Source organism: Solanum tuberosum, unplaced genomic scaffold (genome assembly GCF_000226075.1).
Source record: "Solanum tuberosum cultivar DM 1-3 516 R44 unplaced genomic scaffold, SolTub_3.0 scf00237, whole genome shotgun sequence".
Lineage (NCBI taxonomy): Eukaryota > Viridiplantae > Streptophyta > Magnoliopsida > Solanales > Solanaceae > Solanum > Solanum tuberosum.
In genome coordinates this window covers 438157-444998 of record NW_006239161.1, presented here as the reverse complement: position 1 = coordinate 444998, position 6842 = coordinate 438157, and positions in this window count along the sequence as shown.

Here is a 6842-nt window from a genome sequence, read left to right as displayed (position 1 = left end):
ACTAACAGATTCAGTATCAATTTTCATCTTTCCATATTCCCACAGTAATGCTCCAAATCTCAACCGAAGATTTTCAGCATTTACAGCCGACATAGATATGTTCATATCTCCACGACACACATATTCAGCAAAAACACAGGTATACAGACCACAATTCCTACAAATATTACCCAATCATCATAATTAGTACAATACATAGTATAATCAATCACAAAAAAGACACATTATACTTTTACGTGGAGTCTTTTCCATCGAAAATTGATAATTTTTTTGGTTAGTTGGATTGTGAATCGTTTATGTGAAGAAGATTAAAGGTTAAGAAAAATGAAGAAGAATATGGAAGAGAAACCCTTTTGACTTCCCAAAATATTTTTAAGATTTCTTGAAACTGTAACTCCACATTGATAAGTACACCCCTTTTTTGGTAAAAAAAAACAGCTTTATCAAAAAAGGAATAAACTAATTATGATCTCCAAAAGGTCCACTAAGCCTAAAAAAGGGAAAAAAAAGAAGAAGTAATGAATCGTGTGTATTTGAAACTGTTTAGGAGAGAATATTTGGTAAATATTAATATCCTAATTATACTCCATATAAAAGACACGAAATACTAATAGTATGAGAGAGAAAAATCTGTAAAACAAAATTAAAATAAATACAAAAATTAAATATTTTGTTATGTATGTAATTTAAAAACTTAGTTTGTAATTAAATATAAGTATATTGATATTTTGTTAATAAAAGTTTTAAGTAGTATATTTTTGTAATTTTCCCTTTTTATTTTCCTTTACATTATTAATGTTTGTTACCAGGTAATCTTGTATGTAAGATAATATAGTATTTTAGTTTTAATGTCCGATAGATTTTAAGTATTATTTTATAAATTTCGTGATATTAAATTTCCGCGCGAGGCGCGGGTAATTTTACTAGTTATATATATACTACTTTAAAAGCATGAACTCCCAAACTTAAATGTTGAATTACTATAATACCCTCAATTAAAAATACTCAGTTTATTTTATTTATTAATTAAATTAATTTTATTATATTGAAAGTAGATACCTTTTCAAATTAAAGGATTGTGACTTTTTCAATGAGTTGTGTCTTTTCCAAAGGGTTGTGACTTTTTTGACGGGTTGTGACTTTTTCAAAGGGTTTTGACTTTTTTGACGGGTTGTGACTTTTTCAATGAGTTGTGACTTTTCCGAAGGGTTGTGATTTTTTCGAAGGGTTGTAACTTTTCTGATAAGCAATGACTTTTCGGATAAGGCACAATTAACATCTATTCATACTACTATTTGGTAAGCTATAAATAGAGGGGTTTCCTCATACTTTTAAACTACAATTTCTTTAAGTTCTCTACTCTTCTTCTCCTTAAAAAATTTCAAGTGTTATTTGCAAAAATTGATCAAGTTCAAACTTCAACGAAATTCGAGGTACCTCATAAGAAAGAGTTGGTGAAAATATCATAGCAAATCATTCATCAATTCACACTCGTATTTTTTCTTACCATTGTCATGAGTAAACAGTGAGAAAAGTTGTGGGAGAGATAATAATATTAAACATATATGAAAAAAGGCATATGATTTGGGTAAGATATTTCTTCTTTGTTTTTTATTTTTATTCTTTTCCCTCAAACGAAGGAGTTTCTTCCTAATTTTGCAAAACCAATGGGTATCAATGTAGTCCATTGAATTATTAGTTTTGATGTTAAATTCACTATTTCAAAAATAATTTTTCACTTTTACTTATAATATGATAACATAACCCTGATAATAATTACTTTTTAATAGATATGTATGTAAAAATGAACGGAGAAAGTAAAGTGTTGGTGGCAAGAGATTTAAATCAAATGGAACACTAGAGTAAATATAGTATGATGATATATTTTCGTCTTCCTTCTTCATTGGATATGTATTGTTCCATATAATTTTTCTTTATGTCACAAGATACACTCCTTACTAGCTATATAAAAATAGATAAGAAAATAGTGATTGATCATAAAATGATCTTAAATCAAATTATTGATTCTATAAATAATACTTTAAATTTTATTCATCTATTAATTTTTATTATTGAAAAATTTAAATATTTTATATCATGATACAACTTCTATAAGATATTATATACTTTGATTAGACAAGAACTATATGATATGTATGTGGCAGAAAAAAGGAGAAGACTACAATTCCACAAAGATAAGGTAGAAACTTCATGAAATAATGAAATATTTTTCACCATAGATGATGTTATTCATATATTAAAATTAAGTTATTCTACTGAAGTATATATAACCATCATTCATAATAAAAATCAAGTACACTTTTTGGGTAAAATTACCTCTCTATGATAGCCTTACTCAAATATTAATTAAGTAATAATATTTTGTAAAAGATATGTTACATATGAAGATAAAATATTGAAATACTTATGGTAATCCTTATTATTGTCATGCACATACTAAATTTCAAGTATGAATATTTAAGACAAATTTTGTACTTAAATGGTGTACATCATTTATGTTTATCACCTCAAGAGGAAAGACTATTGGTTACATTTTTTGAATGGATATTTTTTTCTATTTTGTTGGTTAGCTTGTTTACAAAATTGAGTGAAGTAAGAAATAATATTATTAAAGAAATGTCACTTACTCCCATATTTAAACTTTGAATGTATTTTGAAATGTTTTAATGATATCTGGTCATTTTGATCTCAAAATTCAAGTAACTTTGACAATATGTATTAATAATTTAAAAACACTTGTCTTATGTTTGTTCAATTATAATTATTTACTAAAAAGCCTTAATTTGATAATATTAATTCTATTTTACAACATCATATATGTCACGATCCAACCCACCGGGCCGTACGGACACCTACTCTAACACCTAAGTAGGAGAACCCTCATATCCCAATAGTTAAAACATGCGGAGAATTAAAGAAAAATGGAGATAAATGAAATAACAGGGTTTTTATAAATAAGAGCTTTTTGTATTAAAATAATTTCAGGTTAAGACTTGTAAAGTAATTAACACCCCCAAGGATCTAGTCTAAACAGGTACAAGAGCTACTAAGAGTACAAGGTAAGACATAATAATGAACAAGCACAGCTTCCATCATGTGGAAGGAAAATAGAAGCTGCTGGAAATTTGTCGTCGTCTTCACATATGAAACATCACTGACCCTGCAACCATGACTATGCCCCAAAAGGCATAGCAAGAGTAGTATCAGTACAACCACATGTACTGGTAGGCATCATCGGTCAACCCGAATACCCACCGCATAATATAAGAAATCAACTGGCGAAACATGCAATAAGACCAATCGCTCCTCCACCTTTATATTTTGCCTACCCTTACCATTCCTGATATTAACATCATGTTAGTTCCCTTACCTCTAACCCCTTACTTACTTCGTTCGTGATTGCACCTAATCAGTTAATCCCTTAAGGACGTTCCGAATATACTACTACCAACCCGGCCAACCACTCACAATACACCCTTACGCTTCCCTCACCTCTACTCAACTTATGACCCACATTACACCTATCGAGGTGTACTATCCGTTTATATTACCATTCCCCAACAATAATATTCATGACCTCATTCTAAATAACAAAGATAGCACCGGGACCCTTAGTTCCCCTTTTACCATACTACAACCCGAATTGGGACTCTACCATTCACAATTCATTACACCATCAGATATCTCCAATTAACTTACAACATCACAAAACCCACATAAAAGAACATCAAGTACAATCCACCAATCATTCCAGGAAATATGCCCAATTCCACATTATCAGTAATACGAACAATTACACATATAAGACAAGTTAATGGTCCTCTCATGGAACCCACACCCAAATTGTTAGTGTACCGGTACGTGGTATCCGTTCCAAATTAGCGTGACGGATCGTGACACCCGTTTCAATATTTATGCCAGTACGTGGCAACTGATCCCAGTGTGTTGGAATGCAACACCCGATCCATTCAACAAACCACAATCACAATCACAAGTATATTCTCAAAATCATACAATCAAGTCATGATTCATGACATTCATCATTCATCTATCCTCATTTATAATTAGTGTGATCAATAATGCAATATTCACATACATACATGTATTTTAATGAAGCAAGAACAAACGTACATCACATAACATGAAATCACAACCATCACCTCAACCCTATTCCATGAACTAGGGCTTTCTCCTACGGCATACAACTAATGTCACACTTAGGAATATACGAATAATCAATCCTTTCTCGATGCACAAAAATCCTACGCATGCATTCTACCGTCAATTTCAACATACTACGCAGTAAATGACAGATTTGAAACTACTCGATTAAATAAACCGAGCCTACCTAGGCGCCAAGCTGCTGCACAAAATTATAGCTCCAATTCGGATTTTCGGGCGACAAGACGGTGAAATAGGCCAAGAATCCGCAAGTCATCGATCTCCTTACGCTAGAACTCTCTTCCTCCTTCTTTCCCAAGCCTATAGCAGCTTTTGGAGGGCTTCTGGGGTGGTTTACGTCTAATTTAGGTGTTTTTGGAAGAAGAAGAAAATAAGATTACGCGTTAGTTACATTCTGGCTCACCCAACCCGCTCTGGCGGCTACTTACCCCGCCCTGGCGGGATAGTCGCCCAGTATTTTTCCGAAGTTTTGCTTTTCCTAAATAACGACGGTTCGGATCGTTACAATATACTATATATATGATACACACGTGCCATATATATATATATATATATATATACACACTAATAAATGGAAAGAAGTGGAGAAGAGAGAATTAATTAACCTGGATTTAAGCTTTTAGTTAACTAAATAAATCTTTGTCCCTAAGATTTAAAAAGGGACACGCGTAAGAAATTTAAGACCCCATTGGAGGAATTGGAGAGATAGACCATTAAAGAGGAGCCGAGTCCAACTTTTTACCCTTCATTAAAACACTATACAATAAATAAAATTATATGTTTTTTGTTATTCTGTTTTTCAGATACCTTTTTTTAATTTGAGAAGTTGAGATTCTTTTGTTGTTGTTATAAATATATAACTTATTCATGACCTAATGATTTTTATTAGCTTATATTAAAATTTGTTTATCCATTATGCTCATAATTATAATTTATCATCTTTTTCTCATGTGCTTTATTCATTAGTCTATTTTAATGTGTTAGTAATCAATAATAATTTTGAATTCACATTTTAGAGTTTGCCTCACCCGTTATTTCAATAAATTTGCGATTTATATGAAATTGTGAGAGATTTATATTTTTTTCTTTTCATCGATCACAATAATTGTGCTTGTGTGACAGAGGAAGCTTGACTCTCATTTCGAAAAACAAAGAAATCATCTTTATTAAGTTATTGCCTTTCTCCATTTTCTTTTACTTCGAATTCAAATTTAAGGATTTATTTCGGTCGTTGTTATAAATTCTTTTGTTTATGAAGTTTTGAGAGATTTATATTATTTTTTTCACATCACAGTAATTATGCTTGTGTGACAAAAGAAAACTTGGCCACCATTCTGAAAAACAAAGTCATCATCTTTACATAATCATTAAATACTGTTTTCAGACTTTCAAAATTATAAAAAATGGTCAAAAGTACCAAAAAAAGATAATAATGCTTTAGGCCTTAGAGAGGATCTATATTTAAATGTATTTTTTTCTTGCACATAATTAGTATATTAAAGAAATATTAATTCCAAAAAATATTTTGTAAAACATAAATTTTGAAGTATATTAATTCAATATAAAATCAAGATGTCACTAACACATTTATTTTTAAATATGAAGTACGTAATTTAAGAAATAATCATGACTATATCATAATTAAAAAATCAATAATTTATAAGCTCCGTAAGATAACTTTTCTATCGAGCTAACATTTCACTAAACTTAAATTATATTATTACTCCTTATTAGAAGTGACACTTAGATGGACGAACACAACTATACATATTTGTACAACAACCAATAAAGAAAGTACTTTTAAAGTAGCAACATTCAATATGAATCCTTCAATTTTTATTTTTGGTACACGTGTCTACCTTTTAGTTCAGGGGGAAGACAACTGTTTTCCACTTCTATATGCTCCTTTTTATTACTCTTATTTCTAATGACAGTTAGAAGGACTAACACTACATTAAATTAGTTGTATAATGTGCAAAAAATTTTGTACATTAACTTTTAACTTTATTAAATTAGTTGTACAGCGTGAAAAAAAATTCTACATTAACTTTTTAAAAATGACAGTTGGAAGTACCTACGTGTCTAATAGCCAATCAAATAAGCCCACAAAGCCCAAACTATTGGTGTTGACATAAAGTATAGACTAATAAGATAAAATTACGAAATTATCCTTAAAAAAACAACCAAAAGGACTAACACAGCATGAAATAATTGTACTATAAGTTATGAAAATTGTACATTAACTTGGGCTTATTTTACTTTTTTGCAGTGTTTACATAATTGGACTAAAAGCAATATAAGATGTACGTCAACATTGCCTCTGGAATGATGAACTGATACATACACGTGTTCATTAGATGTAAATCCAGCTGTCCTATAAGCTAATGGAAAAATCCTTTTGACCAGAAAAATTTGGCTATAATTTGGCCAGAATAATAAAAGGACATGTTCACACTATAAACTAGTTTGTTTTTGGATATTTTTGCCCTTTAACCCAAATATTGAATATATTCTTCAATTATGTTTCCAATGCATTGAAAGTGATTGATGAGATTAATTATTTATGATTTCATAGTTAAACATTAAAAATGAACCACAAAATCCACCAAAGAAAACATAAGTTTCACCCACTCTTCTCT